General features: G+C 50.4%; 1 protein-coding gene across 2 annotated transcripts in view; it reads right to left on the bottom strand.

The window, feature by feature from the left end:
* The window catches only part of PCGF5 (polycomb group ring finger 5), an 84355-nt gene extending 66894 nt beyond the window's left edge, over window positions 1-17461 (bottom strand). The window contains exons 1-2 of one of the 2 annotated variants that reach the window (XM_040362126.1): window positions 17366-17460; window positions 12732-12855 (exon numbers count right to left, since the gene is read on the bottom strand). The gene's annotated coding sequence lies outside the window, so the exon portion shown is untranslated. Of the gene's footprint in view, window positions 1-12731; window positions 12856-17365 lie in introns of both variants that reach the window. The other variant, XM_040362128.1, reaches the window with a different exon arrangement.
* Window positions 17462-18318: the final 857 nt, after the last annotated feature.

The following is an 18318-nucleotide window of genomic DNA, read 5'->3' as shown; positions in this document are numbered from 1 at the left end:
TTTGAAATACACTATACTCTTGTGTAACGTTCTACCTGCTTCTTGTAAGAACACAGAAAGTTCATTCAAGAACTGTCTTTATTCTGAATGCTTTGAACTTCAGCTCCTGGAAATAATTATATGTCCAAACACGAACTACCTTCTTCCCCCATTCGCTTTGCAGACAGTGACTTTTTTTTCCTAAAGCCAACTTCAATTACAAGAATGATGGTATATAGTTGTATTACAGAAAAGGACAAGCATAAAGACTTCATTTATCATACTGCATGTAATGTAAATTACATATACTGTCCAAAACAAATGATCACATCCAAATCTGCACTGAAAAACGACAGCTGAAGTAAGAATATTTTAATCTAATTTAATGCTTGATACAGGCAACTGTTATTAAAGAGAACTAGTTAGTGCCCGTTCACACTACCACGACATGGGATCCGACTTGTGTCGCCCTAAGTCGTGCGACATGAGAAATTGCATTAAAGTGAATAAGAGCCGTCTTAATGCACACTACTGAAGTCACTCCGACTTCAGAAAAAGGTTCCTGTACTACTTCAAGTCGACTTCTAGACAACTTGTACCCATTGATTTCAATGGAAGTCGCCTCCAAAGTCGGATCACTGTCTTAGATCCGGTTCACACTGGGGCGACTCGTCAGGCGACTGTCATGGTCTTACCTCTCTCCTGTCTCCTTCGTTTGACATGTGCTGGCGGCCATCTTGGTTTCTAGGTCTCTTGTAGCCTCCCACCCTGCGGCTCCTCCTTCCCACTGGGAGGAGCTGGATACCTGGCTCACATATATAGGAGGTCTGTGACTTCAGTTCCTTGCTTGGTCCTCCTGTGTGCACATGCTTCTAAGACTGCTGCTGCTTCTGGTTCCGATCCTGGCTTCGTCTGACTTCCCTGCTGGTTCCTGATCCTGGCTTCGTCTGACTACTCTTCTGGTTCCTGACCTCTGGTTTCACCATCCGTTGGACTTTTGCTTTACAGCTTGATTTTCAATAAAGCCTTCTTATTTTCACTTATCTCTTGTTGTACGTCTGGTTCATGGTTCCGTAACATTAGGACCAAGCCATGAATTTTGACGGTACAGAGCCATCCTCGCTACCCACGCTGGTTGCCAGACTTGATCAGCTGGAGTCCCTGTTGGGTCAGTTCGCCGTGGCGTTGCAAACCCTGCTTGAACGCACGGTTCATGTCGCTCCCGTTGCCGATGGGTCGGTTGTCGCTCCTGGGCCCGCTCCTACTGCCGCTCCGGTTGTTGCGCCAGAGTCTACCCCGACACCTGATGTTGCGCCTGCGGTGTTTCGGGGTATGTCCGGTTCTGCCCCCCTTCCACAGCGATTTGGGGGAGAGCCAACTCAGTGCCGAGGTTTCCTTAACCAAGTGGGCATTTATTTCGAGTTGCTGCCACATGCCTTTCCCACTGAGAGATCAAAGGTGGGGTTCTTGATCTCGCTGCTCTCTGACAAGGCCTTGTCCTGGGCCAGTCCTTTATGGGAGAACAACAATCCGGTGGTTGCCGAGTTTTCCGGTTTTGTTGCTTCTCTTCGGAAGGTATTCGATGTGCCGGCTCGCGCCGCCTCTGCTGCGAAGCTCCTTATGTCCGTCAGACAGGGTTCACGATCCGTAGCCGAATACGCCATTGAGTTTCGTACCCTGGCAGCAGAGGTAGGTTGGAATAATGAGGCCCTGGTCGCTGCTTTCTCTCATGGTCTCTCGGATGCCTTGAAGGATGAGGTTGCAGCTAAGGACCTACCAGTGGAGCTCGAGGCTCTTATTTCTTTCCTGATTTTGATTGACACCAGACTCAGGGAGAGACCTTCCTTTAAGGAGTGCCTGCGGAGGCCTCCTAACAGTTTGGCGCCTAAGTTTGCTGTCCCACCCGTGCCTCCCTCTCCTCCCACGCCTCCTGGGGTTGACTTGTCTGGGGGTGAACCCTCGCAGCTGGGGTTTGCTCGCTTGTCCGAGGGGGAGAGGGTACTCCGGAGACGCGAGGGCCGATGCATGTACTGTGGTCTCGATGGGCATTTTCGGTTGGCATGTCCGAACCGTCCGGGAAACGCTCGCACCTGAGATCCTGTCGGGGGCAGATCTTGGGTGGAGTCTCCTCGTCCCCGGTTTCCCGTGTTGATAAACCACTGATCACTGTTGTCCTCTCCTGGGTCGGGGGCTCGGTGACGACCCAGGCGTTGGTGGACTCTGGTGCTGGTGGTTTTTTCATTGATAGTGAGTTCGCTGCCGCCAATTCCATTCCTCTACAGGCTCGAGGTTCCCCGCTGGCTCTAGAGGCGATAGACGGCAGACCCCTCCAACCGTCACACGTGACTCATGAGACCCTTCCAGTGGGGGTAGCCATTGGTGCCGCTCACAGAGAGTCGGTCTGCTTCCAAGTTATTTCGTCTCCACACTACTCGGTGGTCTTGGGGTACCCCTGGCTCCAGAAGCATAATCCGACTTTTGACTGGAGATCGGCCGAGATCCTCTCATGGTCACCACAGTGTGGGGCTAAGTGCATCCATGGGCCTGTCAAGTTGCTGTGTACTTCCTCGGACTCTCTGTTGCCTCCTGAATACGAGCAGTACCGGGATGTATTCGATAAGGTACGCGCAGTTGCCCTACCTCCGCACCGCCCATATGATTGTGCCATTGAGTTACAACCTGGTGCCGTTCCTCCTCGCGGCAAGGTCTATCCACTGTCGGTTGCGGAGAATGAGGCCATGGAGGAGTACGTGATGGAGGCGCTGTCCCGTGGTCACATTCGCAAATCCTCGTCCCCGGCAGGGGCTGGATTTTTCTTTGTGAAAAAGAGGGGCGGTGAGTTGAGGCCTTGCATCGATTACAGGGGTCTCAATCGCATCACGATCAAGAACGCTTACCCGATACCCTTGATTTCCGAGCTGTTCGATCGCCTTAAAGGGGCCACGGTCTTTACCAAACTCGACCTGAGGGCGGCATATAACCTGGTAAGGATCAAGGCGGGCGATGAGTGGAAGACCGCCTTTAACACCAGGACCGGTCATTATGAATCCTTGGTTATGCCCTTTGGGTTGTGCAATGCGCCCGCAGTCTTTCAGGAATTCATCAACGATGTTTTCCGTGACCTGTTGCAGCAGTGTGTGGTGGTCTATTTGGATGACATCTTGGTATATTCTGAATCCAGGGAGGCCCACATTCTGGATGTCAAACGAGTGTTGCAACGGTTACGAGAGAACAAGCTGTTCGGTAAGCTTGAGAAATGCGAATTTCACCGATCCCAGGTAACCTTCCTAGGTTACATCATTTCCGCTGAGGGGTTCTCCATGGATCCTGAGAAGGTTTCGGCTGTCTTACAGTGGCCTCAGCCCAGTGGTCTTCGTTCCTTGCAGCGTTTTTTGGGCTTCGCCAATTATTATCGGAAGTTCATCAGGGACTTCTCCATGCTGGCCAAGCCTCTCACGGATCTGACCAGGAAGGGCAGTAATTCCCAGGTCTGGCCGCTCGAGGCCATCCGGGCTTTTGAGGCCCTAAAATCCGCCTTTGTGTCAGCTCCGATTCTGTCTCATCCCAACCCTGGGTTGCCCTTTGTCCTCGAGGTGGACGCGTCCGAGACGGGAGTAGGCGCCCTTCTGTCTCAGCGTAGGACACCAGAGGGTCCGCTGCTTCCTTGTGGGTTTTACTCCCGGAAACTGTCATTCGCGGAGTGCAACTATCAGATTGGTGACAGGGAGTTATTGGCCATAGTGCAGGCTCTCAAAGAGTGGAGGCACTTGCTCGAGGGCTCGGTGGTTCCGGTTCTCATCCTGACGGACCACAAGAATCTGACCTACCTTTCTGAGGCCAAGAGATTGACACCACGTCAGGCCAGATGGGCTCTGCTCTTGCCACGTTTTAATTACGTGGTCTCCTACCTACCTGGTTCCAAGAACATCAGGGCGGATGCCTTATCACGGCAGTACTCCGAGCTGTCCAGGGAGGAATCTATACCGACTTCGGTCATACCTCCGAATCAGATCCTGGCCGCCATTCGCACCAGCTGACCTCTCCCCTTGGTGAGCAGATTTTGGCGGCTCAGTCTGGTGCTCCCTCTGGGACACCCAACGGCAGATGTTTTGTGCCTGAGGAGTTGCGCACTCGGTTGTTGCGAACCTACCATAACTCCAAGACCGCGGGGCATCCTGGTAAGAATCAGCTGTCCTGGGCTGTTTCACGTCTGTTCTGGTGGCCTTCCCTACGTTCCGACATCGCCGCATATGTAGCGGCATGCTCTGTTTGTGCCCAAAGTAAGTCCCCTCGGCACCTTCCGTTGGGCCTGCTGCAACCCATAGCCACCGGGGAGCGCCCATGGTCACACCTGGGGATGGATTTCATTGTGGACCTCCCTGCATCCCGAGGCCATACGGTCATTCTCATGATTGTGGATCGGTTTTCCAAAATGTGCCACTGTGTTCCTCTCAAGAAGTTACCCTCTGCACAAGAGTTGGCCACAATTTTTGCCCGGGAGGTCTTCCGGTTGCACGGTTTGCCCAAAGAGATAGTGTCGGATCGGGGGAGTCAGTTTGTGTCCAGGTTCTGGCGCGCCTTTTGCTCCCAGTTGGGGATTCATCTCTCCTTCTCCTCGGCCTACCACCCTCAGTCCAATGGGGCCGCAGAACGATCCAATCAGGCCTTGGAGCAATTCCTTCGTTGCTATGTCTCCGATCACCAGGACAATTGGGTTGACCTCCTGCCTTGGGCTGAGTTTGCCAGGAACACGGCTGTGAACTCTTCCTCTGGGACGTCTCCCTTCATGGCCAATTATGGGTTCCAACCTGCCGTGTTACCGGAGGCATTCTCTCCCCAGGATATTCCGGCTGTGGAGGATCACCTTTCTGCTCTACGTGCTTCTTGGGTACAGATCCAGAGGTCCCTTGAGGTCTCTGCGCAGCGCCAGAAACTCCAGGCTGATCGCAGACGAGCGCCTGCTCCTTCCTACCAGGTCGGAGACCGTGTATGGTTGTCCACCCGCAACCTCAACCTTCGAGTGCCCACTCCCAAGCTGGCTCCTCGCTTTGTTGGTCCCTTCCGAGTGCTTCGCAGGGTAAACCCGGTAGCCTATGCCCTTGCGCTTCCACCTGGCATGCGGATCTCCAACGTGTTTCATGTCTCCCTGTTGAAGCCACTGGTGTGCAATCGCTTCACTTCCTCGGTTCCTCGGCCTCGTCCGGTCCAAGTGGGCAATCACGAGGAGTATGAGGTGAGCAATATCCTGGACTCACGCCTGGTTCGCGGTCGGGTGCAGTTTTTGGTCCACTGGCGTGGTTATGGTCCTGAGGAGCGTTCCTGGGTTCCCTCCGCAGATGTCCATGCTCCTGCCTTGCTCCGAGCCTTCCACGCACGCTTCCCTCAGAAACCGTTTTTTGCACCGCGGAGGAGGGGCCCTTGAGGGGGAGGTACTGTCATGGTCTTACCTCTCTCCTGTCTCCTTCGTTTGACATGTGCTGGCGGCCATCTTGGTTTCTAGGTCTCTTGTAGCCTCCCACCCTGCGGCTCCTCCTTCCCACTGGGAGGAGCTGGATACCTGGCTCACATATATAGGAGGTCTGTGACTTCAGTTCCTTGCTTGGTCCTCCTGTGTGCACATGCTTCTAAGACTGCTGCTGCTTCTGGTTCCGATCCTGGCTTCGTCTGACTTCTCTGCTGGTTCCTGATCCTGGCTTCGTCTGACTTCCCTGCTGGTTCCTGATCCTGGCTTCGTCTGACTACTCTTCTGGTTCCTGACCTCTGGTTTCACCATCCGTTGGACTTTTGCTTTACAGCTTGATTTTCAATAAAGCCTTCTTATTTTCACTTATCTCTTGTTGTACGTCTGGTTCATGGTTCCGTAACAGCGACACAGCCGCCTGACAAGTCGCGTCCCATTGTAGTTAATAGAACCGTTCTAAAAGGAGCGACGCAAGTCGCTCCGACTTAGAAAAAGGTTCTTGTACGACTTCGGGGGCGACTCGGGGCGATTTGCATTGACTTCTATACAGAAGTCATTTTGCAAGTCGCCTTAGAAGTCGTCTTCAGGTCGCCTGGCCGACTCGAAGAAAAAGGCTGGGACAGCCGCACTCCAAAAAAATTCCTTTTTAATAAAAATTGGTCACAAAATTACATGCCACGGCCAAAAGAATCTGAACAAAAAGCTGACGCGTTTCGCACTGTATCTCAGTGCTTATTCATAGCTCAGGTCGCCTGGCCGAGTCGCCCCCGTAGTCGTGCCGCCCCAGTGTGAACCGGCTCTTAACTGAAGCAACTTTACAGGAAGAGAAAATAGTTTTCTCAGGCAAACCCCTCCCTCCCGCAGAGCTGATTATTGTTTGATTGGCCAATGGCAAAGTTGCCTGTCCTGGAGGTGACTTCAAGTTGCCTCGAAAATGCCTCGCAAAGCTGTGCCGGTTCACACTACATCGACATGAAAGTCGGCACGACTTTGCAAGGCAACTTGAGGCAACTTCAAGGCAACTTCGAGGCGCCTCCAGGACAGGCAACTTTGCCAGTGGCCAATCAAACAATAATCCGCTCTGTGGGAGGGAGGGGTTTGCCTGAGAAAACGATTTTCTCTTCCTGCAAAGTTGTTTCAGTTAAGACGGTGATCCGACTTTGGAGGCAACTTCAATTGAAATCAATGGGTACAAGTTGCCTACAAGTTGCCTTGAAGTAGTACAGGAACCTTTTCTGAAGTCGGAGTGACTTCAGTAGTGTGCATTAAGACTGCTCTCATTCACTTCAATTGAATTTCTCATGTCACGCGACTTGGGGCGACACAAGTCGGATCCCAAGTCACGGTAGTGTGAACCGGCACTTAAGACTTATGGAAGAATCATTAGAATATTAAATCCTCAATTACTATAACTTTGTAAGCAGGGCCATTTGAATGAATTTGGGGGCCCCAAGCGAGATGGACATGGAGGCCCCCAAACACCAGGAACCCCTACCCCCCCCCTCCCCCGCACGCCCGCACGCAAAGCCTACAGGAACCACAGCATATCGATACAGTTTAAGTTCACCAACACGTTATATAAATAAAAAAGGTTTACAGTGCAAATACTGCTGTTGCATATAATGTGCATAAAATTTGAACATTTTCAACAATTGAACATTTGCAAAAAACACCACTGGACCATAAAATCAAATAATATACATAAAAAAAGTGCACAATAACTAAATCCAACATACTTCTTACTCCCCCCTCCCACCCCAAAGCAGGTGTCCCCATCAGAGCCCACCCCACAGCAGGTGCCCCCATCAGAGTCCCCCCACATCAGGTGGTGTCCCCATCAGAGTCCCCCCCACATCAGGTGGTGTCCCCATCAGAGTCCCCCCCACAGCAGGTGGTGTCCCCATCAGAGTCCCCCCCCCCACAGCATGTGGTGTCCCCATCAGAGTCCCCCCCCCACAGCAGGTAGTGTCGCCATCAGAGTCCCCCTGCAGCAGGTGTCCCCATCAGAGTCACCCCACAGCAAGTGTCCCCATCAGAGTCCCCCCCCATAGCAGGTGTCCCCATCAGAGCCCCCCCCACAGCAGGTGTCCCCATCAGAGTCACCCCCCCACAGCAGGTGGTGTCCCCATCAGAGTCCCACAGCAGGTGGTGTCCCCATCAGAGTCCCCCCACAGCAGGTGGTGTCCCCATCAGAGTCCCCCCCACAGCAGGTGGTGTCCCCATCAGAGTCCCCCCCCACTATGAGTGGCTGTGCTGGTGGGGGGGTGGAATGAGTGCAGCACATGGAAGCCTATGGCTTATTTAGAGAGCAGAGGGGGGGGGGGATCACTCACCCAGGCCGCATTGTCTTCAGAGGCACAGGCGCCGCGTTCAGGCAGTGACATCAGGCAGGAATGATCATTAGCTGGCTCGTTTAAAATCTCCCGCCCACACCCCCTTTCCAGGCACAGATTGGCTGCACGAAGGGGTTGTGGGCGGGCACATGGGGAGGAGGTGGGGCAGACCTAGCCTACCTCCTCCTCCTCGTACGGAATATGCACTGCTGGGGGTGGGGAAGGAACATGGTGCTCAGTGCCGTGGGTGCGAGGGGGGGGAGGCTGCACACTCGGGCCAGAGTGGACGGGCGTGCGGGCTCCTGCTTGGGGGCCCCTGGCCAGTTCGGGGCCCCAAGCAGTTGCTTGTATTGCATGTCCTGTTCCGACGGGGCTGTTTGTAAGCCTACTTGCAGTTTTACATTTGACCCCCTCAAATGGTAAGCCTGAGGCCTCGTACACACGACCGAGTTTCTCGGCAAAAACCAGCAAGAAACTTGCTGGGAGATATTTTTTTGCCGAGGTAACCGGTCGTGTGTACATTTTCGTTCAGGAAACTGTCAAGAAACTCGACGAGCCAAAAAGAGAGCATGTTCTCCATTTCCTTGACGGGAATGAAGAAAATTGGCTTGTCGAAGTTCCTCGACAGTCTGACAAGGAACTCGACGAGGTAAACGATGTGTTTCGCCCATCGAGTTTCTCGCTCGTGTGTACGAGGCTTAAGTCAACTGTTACTGTTACCATCAACTCAGCTGATTGCTTTAAAAAAAAAACCCTGGATGCATTCCTAAATTAATAGAATATAATGGGATATTACCATTTAGGCTCCTTGCACACAGAGGCATTGCTTTCCCCTCCACGTGTTTTAGTGCACCAGGGAGGGACAGGTGCAGCACCCAGTCCCGCTGCTTGCAGCTGGATGGTGCTGAACTTGGTAATGGGCTGTATACGTGTTTAGGGCCCTTTGCAGTTTTCACTGTCCCCTTTACATTACATCAACCCCCCCCCCACCCACCCACACAGTAGTGTTCTTTTTCCCCCTTCCCACCCAATGCAGTCTTCCACTGCAGCCTTCCTGTGCACACAAGACCGAGAGGCAGCACAGTTCTGGAAAGGGGGCGGTAGCAGGAACTGGCTGAGTAATTTTTCAATGTAACAAGCTGGTGATTGGTTGCTTAGGACTTAGCAACCAATCACCTGCAGGTTAACCAGAAAAATTTACTTGGCTAGCTCCTTACCCCGCCCTCTGTCCTGAGCTGTGCTGCCACTCGCTCTCCACTGCTCACTGATGACAGCGGCAGAGGAGGCAGGAGGGGAGGAAGAGAGGAGGACCGAAAGCTCAGCGAAGGAGGCTGAGGGCGAAGACCTGCAGCTAGCAATAGAAGGCGGGGGTCACATGTAGCCAGGGCCGGCCTTAGGTGTTCAGGCGCCCTGTGCGAGCTAATCCATTGGCGCCCCCCCCCCCCCATCTTCACCCCTCGCCCCCTGGTCACCTAAACATACACAACGAGGAAAAAAATATTTGCAATATTTTTAACAGTTTGCACATCTTTACATTACACAGCACCCTGCACCCCTTTACATTACGCATCCCCCTGTACCTCTGGACCCCTTTACATTACACAGCACCCTGCACCTCTGGACCCCTTTACATCACACAGCACCCTGCATCTCTGGACCCCTTTACATTACACAGCACCCTGCATCACTGGACCCCTTGACATTACACAAACCCCCTCAGTGAAAACTCCTCCCATTCAGTACCTCAGATCAGCGTGCGGCAGCACATGCACAGAAGGTCCCTCCCCCTCTGTACACATAAACAGAGAGGAGGGGGAGGCGGCTTCACTCGGCTGTGCCTGTGTGACATCAGGTGTTCTGTGAGAAGTGCCGATCAGTGCTAATCAGGACAGCTCAGCCGCGGCCGTGAGAGGAGGGGGATGGATGGTGCAGCGATGTCACCCCGCTACCCCCACCCCTTTGTATCACGGTATCTGCCTGTGCCTGGAGTCTCTCTGCAGCTCTTATTTGCCACGGTGCTGCCTAAAGTCACGGAGTGACGGTCACCCTGTCACCGCTTAAGTCACGGAGGGGGGGGGGGCGCCCCCCAGTGTGTGGCACCCCCACTTAGTACAGCTCTGGCCGCACGGCTCCCCTGTTGCCCATGGCGCCCTGTGCAGCCGCACATCTCGCACACCCCAAAGGCCGGCCCTGCATGTAGCTCACAATCAACGGGTTGCCGACCCCCATGATAGACCAAAACAAAGTGGCCCACTGATTTAGACTCTGGAATCTTGTATTGACACCAATGGTCACAGAAGATCCATGATTTCCGACAGGAGATTTGCTATAGGACTATATAATGACACAAAAGGCATCTATATGGCTGTCAGATCTTTCTGGATTAAAGAGACACTACACAACAAAGAACCTAAAGATGTGTGCATATCTAAGTCCTGCCATCAAGCGATTATCTACCAGTTGCTTTCTCCAAGTATTTGCGACTTCTATATATAAATTCATACTTTGGTCTTTACATTCCTTCATTAAATCCGTTAATAATATCTCTAACTGCTGTGATACCGAGATGCGGAAATAATCAGGTTTATCTCCGTCTTTCTAAAGATGTTCTCTATGTAGGTATGTCATTTGTAACAGATTCCTGGGACCTAATAGAATTATTCTCTTGGTATATGACACTTGCAAAATATGCGCTGCTAAACTTTATTGAGCATATAAACATGTACAGCTGTGACTTGTTCCAGTCTTCAACAGCAAGTATTGACAGAACTGCCTGTCACAGAAGAGCTCTGTAATCTGTAAAATCCTCCATAGTCAATGTTCCATTCATATGTCACATTTACACCTTCACCTTAAGCACGCATACTTTGCCAAGTCGCTTACTCATTAACTGGGTTAACATCATCTTAATTACATTTCCATAAACCAGTTCAAGTATTTAGAACCTCTTACATTCTTTCTTCTCTGGAAAACACAGAGGGCACAAAGATTGGAAGTGCTGATAAAACACTTAGGCCTCATGCTTAGCAGCTCCTGTGTACTGAGGTGTAAAATCTCAGTTGCTTTATGGCGCCCAAGGAGTAGCACATAACCACCGTTCGCAGCTGTGCGTGCATGAATGGCAATGGCTTCTGCATGGGCATTTACCCACCTATGAGCATACATTGCTTTTCTCCGAGTGTGCCATTTTGCGTGTGGGGAGAAGTGTTATACACCCATGCAAGGGTAAACGCTAATGAAGCACCAGGGATTTTAGGTCTCAACACAGAGGAGCTGTTAAGCCTTTTATAAAAAGAAAAACTTGTTTGACTTTCTCAGAAAACAGAGTATTTTATAAAAGTCAACATATGGCAACCAATCAAGACTTTTTAAATGAATCCCTGGTTACTAAAGCAGAGGCCCAACTTTCCCTCTAATCACTCATTTGGCCCTTTGCCTTTATCCGGTCCTTGTGGCACTTTTTCTCCCATTGACGCGAATGATAGGGCCAGGGATGGGCTGGCCATTGGGACTACAGGGAGTTTCCTGGTGGGCCGATGGCTCAGTGGGCCGGCTTCAGTGACAGCAGACCGCCGCCCCCCTCCGCTCCTCTTTCTCTCCCTTCCTGCAGCGCTCATCTCCTCTTCCTCCCCGCAGCGCTCACCTTTGGGGAACAGAGAAGCAGGGGGAGGACCAGAGGAGCAGGGGGGATGACAGAGGAGCAAGGGGACAGACAGCTGACTCAACAGCTATGGCCTGGGAGTTTCTCACTTCTGCCTAATCTTGTCCCAAAAGGGGGGGGCACCAAACTGATTATTTTACCTGGGTGAAATAATGTCTAGCTTTCCCACTGGTACCGCCTATAAAAGTACCAGTACCAGCCGTTCTACTCTAATAAAAGTAGAACAGCTAGTGGCTAGTGAAGGGGAAGAGGGGGCTTGGGTGGCCGGGGGCGCGGGAGTTGTCCGGCCGCCATGGGAGAGACCTGTCAAAGTGGGCCAGTCTGGAGGAATTCCAGGGCCAAATTTTTGTCCCAGTCCAGCCCTGGATAGGGCACTATTAATCCTACTGATACCAGTGATGTGGCACTATTCCTCTTACTGATACCAGTGTTGGGGCACTACTCTTCCCACTGATTTTACAGACTGGACACTATTCCTCCTATTAACACCAACAATGGGGCACTATTGCTCCCACTGACACCAATGATTGGGCATTATTCCTCAAAATAAGGCATTGTTAACTCCTACTGACACCAGGGCATTGTCTACTCCCAGTTGTCACAGTCCCCCTAAAGTCTGAAGGACAGGAAACTGTTGTTTAGAAAGTTTGGAGTCCCCTGGCCTAGATCATTGCTATACATGTCCATCAAGATCATTAGCACAACTATCAGTCCCTCCACTGGTACTACATGTAATCTTGGACCCTGACATTTACTTTGATTCCCATCTCTGCTAAAATACTAACATCATAAAAAGCCATCCACAACTCTGTCCCAAGATAAATCACCAACTTCAGCTCAAAATATCGCCTAAACCAGCCACTCTGTTCCTCCCAAGACCTCCAGCTCCCTCGTTACCTCCTCCCATGCCTACCTTTAGGACTTCTTTAGAGCCTCTCCCATCCTCTGGAACTCTCTAGCTAAATCTGTCCTGCTATTTCCCAATCTGTCTGCCTCTTCAGAGAAGCCTATCTCACCTTCACATTCAAACTGCATTTTTACATTCCCACAGTTATTATCTTTTGTATCATTTGCTCTTCCCTTTTAGATTGTAAGCTCTTATGAGCAAGGCCCTCCTAATGGATTTGTATTGTAACTTTGCTGTCTCCCTTTATTTTCTAAAGCACTGTTGTTTTATTATTAAACAGGATTTATATAATGCCAACAACTACTATATTGTAACAACCACTGGGGGAGATGACTATTGGAGACACTAGCAGTTAAGCTACTGTAGCTGCTGACTTTTATAAAAACATACTTATCAGCCCGTGTAGTCCAGGACTATCTTCCTCACACCTGAAGTCTTCGCTTCTTCTTTTTTTTTTTTTGATTGAGGAGCTTGTTGTCACTTCCTGATCCCCGAGCCACCGAGCCACCAACTGCTGAAAGATAATTGTCCTTGAGACTCTTGGGATGTTAGAGGCTTAGTAAAGAAGGTCACTGGTTTAGCAGCTCTCCAGGACTCTACAACTGCTTTTTTGAACCATAGAATGGATAAGACTCCTAAACACACTCAAACCCTGATATTCTTCATGCTCATGGGAGCAAAAATTACCTTAGTGGGGGCTTGGAAGAAACCCAGGGCCTCGATACTAGCATCAAAGCGTAAAATCTCTTGGATCATGACCCAAGCACAAATTGTAGCAAAACTTCTAGACAGGTAGGTTTGAAGCAATCTGGAAGCCCTGGGCGCTATAAATCAAAGTCCCCCTATAACCGGGACACCTAATGCGACGGGAAAACTGCCATGTTTGCTTTTGGTTGGGAAAACCGTCCGTGTGTACGCTCCATAGCAGTTCTCGACAGGAAAACTGCGAGCAAAAAAATTAGAACTTGTTCTCTTTTTCCCCGCCGCAATTCTCAGCGTTTTTTCGCTCGGCAGTTTTCCTATGGGAAATACTGCAGTGGAGCATCCACATGGCCAAAGCTGTCATGGCAGTTTTCCTGTTGGTGTACATGGGGAAAAACAAACAAGCAGGTTCTCGGTTTTCCCCTTGGTTTTCCCGGCTGACTTTTGACCGCCGGTAAAACCGATCGTATGTACGAGGCATAACCTTATAAAGTAGACTCTCCTGGATGCCTTAGGCCGCGTACACACGATCAGTCCATCCGATGAGAACGGTCCGTCTGCGGCTTCGGGTGTCCTCTTCGTCGGGTCCGGCGTCCTTCTGCGGCGTCCTCCCCGCTCGATCCCGCGCCAAGTTTGAATACTGCGCCGGCATATACCGAGCGCAGTACACTCGTGTATAGTCGGGCAGGCTCGGCTACTCTCGCGCTCACGTCCTGTACGCCCAGGACGTGAGCGCGAGAGTAGCCGAGCCTGCCCGACTATACACGACTGTACTGCGCTCGGTATATGCCGGCACAGTGTTCAAACTCGGCGCGGGAAAGCAGGTATCGGCGTATATCGCGCACCCACGATTTTGCCCTGATTTTCAGGGCAAAAAAGTGCGCGCTATACGCCGATAAATATATATATATACTCACACACACATTGTACGTGTAGCACTACCCCCGAAGGAGCTGCTGGATTGTTTTGGGCTGCATGTTACCTCTATTTCTTTGCCGTCTACTCTAGGGTATCGGATGAGAGTTGAGAAAAACTTCAATGTCCACACTTTAGGCTTCTTTTTCTTTGCTTTATTACCCAATGTGGTAAAAGAATAAAAGTAGTAGTTAAAGGGGTGGAAGGGTGATAGGTAACAGGTTCAGGTGTATAACTTTTGTTCGGAAACGCAGCTTTCGTCGCTACTTTAGCCAGAGTGGGTATTGTGCACCCGGATAGGCCTCTCTCACTAACCCAGCAGCCAGGGTGTCACACGGAAACTTTAGCAAAGTCTATGTCACAGACCTTCCCAAATGTGAAGATGTATTCGGTCCAGAATCCTCTCAGCATAGGATTAAGCACCCGGATCTCTTCTTGAAATAAGTTCTTGTGAAGTCAGAACTGACAGGCGACCTTCACTTGGCCTCTCAGTATTAGTGCGTCCTTCAATGAAGTTCAAGGCCTCTCCTGAGCGTACAAGCCTTCTGCTCGGTGCTCTCCAGAATAGGTGCTTCATTGAGCGGCTTCCACCCTCTAGGACGGACAGCACAGGACCACTCTGCAAATGTAGACCCAGTCTGACTACCGGGCCTATTCAGTACATCACAACCCCAGACCAACGTGGTCCCGAGGCCAGGAACACTTGAACACGCACCCCCGGCCAGGAGGGCCACACACGGGGGGGGGGGGGGGGGGCGACAGGCCAGGCTCCGCGATAACGACCGATGACCCAGAACTAATAACGTCTGTCCCTTAACAACTCTCTCCCAGCATGTACAGCGAGGCGATCAACCCCCACTGATTGGCTGCCGAGGAAAAACACCCAATACGCCCTGACTCGACTGCTGCCACCCTTGTCCTGGGGTGGTACCAACACCCCAGACAACAATAGTGGTCACTCACAGTACAGCCACGGCTGGAACAGAGGCCCAAATTTGGCAAAACAATACAGTCAGAGGTAGTGAAGTCTCTGACCGCTACATACAAATCTGAGCACTGCGTTTTTATGCCCATGCCCACGTCACCAAACCCTCAAAAGACAGTTTGAGATCCGCTGTTGACACTGGTTCATCTTGTAACAATATCCTTCTCTGTGACCCCGATGTTGTATCCTCATACAGAAAAGAGACGGGCTCTCATAGTTTAAATAGTATTTTATTAAAAAAAAATAGATTTTTAAAAAACGAAATCTCCTTTAAAAACCGATGGGTGGTGATCACCAACCCAATACAGTTAAAAACGAGTGCTCTAGGTCAGCGTGCGTTCCGGTCTAGCGAAGTTACGGTTTGTGGAACCCACGCTGACCTAGAGCACTCATTTTTAACGGTATTGGGTTTGTGATCACCACCCATCTGGAGATTTTGTTTTAAAAATAATAATATACTTTTCTGCACGGTTTAGGAGATATCCCCTGTCCCCTGCATGTGCTCATTTCACCGGCACATGCGCACTGAAGCAATGGCACATACTGTATGTGCCAGCGATGTCATCGTGGCTCCGGAGTCGGAGCCGCCATACCTGGAAGAAACCCCCAGAAGTGATGTCACCGGCTGGAGAGGGAGTATGAGGACCACTGCTGGGGCGTCGATGTAAGGTAAGTAATTCATAAAGATACTATGGATACTAGCTCATTATGCCTTTGTTTTTTTGTTTTTTTACAACCACTTTAAGTTCGTTTTCATGGCACTTTGAAATGAATTACAATTCATCTGATCACTCTTCATAACATTCTGGAGTATATGCAAATTTCCATCATAAACACTAAAGCAGCAGACTTTCTGAAAAACAATATTTGTGTAATTCTAAAAACTTTTGGCCACAGCTGTATGTAGTTCAAGCTACTAAAGGTTATTTTTGCACCCCCGGTTCACCCCCCCCCCACCGCAGCCTCTTGTGGCACATAACAGGCCCCTGAAGACTGCGGGACCATTCACAGGGCCCGGCGCGGCCTGCACATGCACGGTGGGCAGACTGCTGTGAAGCCGCGGGGAGTTAAGATACCAGCGCCTGGACCTGAAGACTGGCAAAGAGAAGGGTTGGGTGAGGACATCGCTGTATCCTGGGTAAGTGTGTGTAGTATGTTTTAGTATTTGTAGCTTCTGACTTTTATATTTTTGTTTACGGGGTGAAGATCCTCTTTGAAGCGGAGTTCCACCCAAAAATGGAACTTCTGCTTTTTGGAACCCTCCCCCCCTCTGGTGTCACATTTGGCACCTTTCAAGGGGGAGGGGGTGCAGATACCTGTATAATACAGGTATTTGTACCCACTTCCGGGGAGAGACTCCCACGGGAGTCACTCCACTTCCTGTCCCCCGCAGCCTTCTGGGAAACACACTGGTTCCAGGAGACAGCGGGGCACTGGGAAAGCGCCGCACTACTCATGCATGCACAGCAGGGAACCGGGCAGTGATTTCCTCACTGAGGATGGTGGCGGGGGCAGCAGAGAGACAAGCGATTGCTCGTCTTCTGCTGCTGACATCGCAGGCACGCTGGACAGGTAAGTGTCCATTTATTAAAGGTCAGCAGCTGCAGTATTTGTAGCTGCTGGCTTTTAATATTATACATTTTTCGTGGGACCTCCGCTTTAAGCTCAGAACAGGCAGGCACATCAGATCTGCCTCAAATCTGCATGGGGCAGTAAGACAGCCAGGGAGGTAGCATTTTCAGGAAATGGTCAGCAAAGGTTTCTTTTAACCATAAGTGTACCATTGTGACAGTATTATTGTTATACCATTGTTGTGTTACACATCTCAAGTTAAAAAAGGAAATGTGGAGGGGTATGATTCAGAAAGTGTCAGCCTTCTATGGAAAATTCCCCAGTCATCGTAGTTCCTAAGTAGAAAACGCACACCATGTGACACCTGTCACCCCCCCAGCTCATGCCATACACAGGTGATGATCAGCATCAGCACCCGCACCCTCCTCCCCATCACTCCCAGTTCTTATGTAATATCACCCATCACCTCCCCATACAAGGCTGCTATGTCAGGGTGGCTCACTGAGCTCAACACATCAGGACCTGCGTCAGCATCCTCCAAGAGGACTTATCAGCTCATTCCTCCTCCCACACAGATAAATAACACAGTCATGTAATGTGTATCAGTCCATGCCCTCCATCGCAGTGTGCGATCACAGGCAGCAAGTTACAATGACACCTCTCCCCATCCCCCGACCCCGTGTACACCATCCAGGATCATTGTCAGTTTGTTATGAAACATGAGTAGAGGGAATAGCAGCGAAGTGTGCCCGCTTCTCCCCCCCCCCAGGACCACACTGACTTGTCCTGGCTGAGCATACAGCACAACTTCATGGGACAGCAGACGGGAGAACAGCATGGAGAAACTTACCAGAATCTACAGCAAAGCCCCAGAGAGTGCTATGAATCATGGTGCTTCCCCATACAGCCTGCACATCACACTGCTGGGCTGGAGCTGTGTGACTTCTGAGTGGGCGTGCACTGCATTAAAGATACAGGACTGATTTATCACAATCCACCACTGTGATCAGATGATTAAAGGGACAGGACTGATTTATCAGGATCCATCACTGTGATCAGATGATTAAAGGGACAGGACTGATTTATCAGGATCCATCACTGTGATCAGATGATTAAAGGGACAGGACAGATTTATCAGGATCCACCACTGTGATCAGATGATTAAAGGGACAGGACTGATTTATCACAATCCCCCACTGTGATCAGATGATTAAAGGGACAGGGCTGATTTATCACAATCCACCACTGTTATCAGATGATTAAAGGGACAGGACTGATTTATCAGGATCCACCACTGTGATCAGACAATTAAGGGGACAGGGCTAATTTATCAGGATCCACAAAAGTGATCAATTAAAGGGACAGGACAGATTTATCAGGATCCACCACGGTGATCCGACAATTAAAGGGACAGGACTGATTTATCACAATACACTACTGTGATCAGATGAGTAAAGGGACAGGACTGATTTATCAGGATCCACTACTGTAATCAGACGATTAAAGAGACATGACTGATTTATTAGAATCCACTACTGTGATCAGACGATTAAAGGGACAGGACTGCTTTATCAGGATCTACTACTGTGATCAATTAAAGGGACAGGACAGATTTATCAGGATCCACGGCTGTGATCAGACAATTAAAGTGACAGGAATGATTTATCACAATCTACTGCTGTGATCAATTAAAGGGACAGGACTGATTTACCACAATCCACCACTGCGATCAATTAAATGGACAGGACAGATTTATCAGGATCCACTACTGTGATCAGACAATTAAAGGGACAGGAATGATTT

This window comes from Rana temporaria, chromosome 8, assembly GCF_905171775.1.
Source record: "Rana temporaria chromosome 8, aRanTem1.1, whole genome shotgun sequence".
NCBI lineage: Eukaryota > Metazoa > Chordata > Amphibia > Anura > Ranidae > Rana > Rana temporaria.
This window is presented reverse-complemented; position numbering and strand designations above follow the sequence as displayed.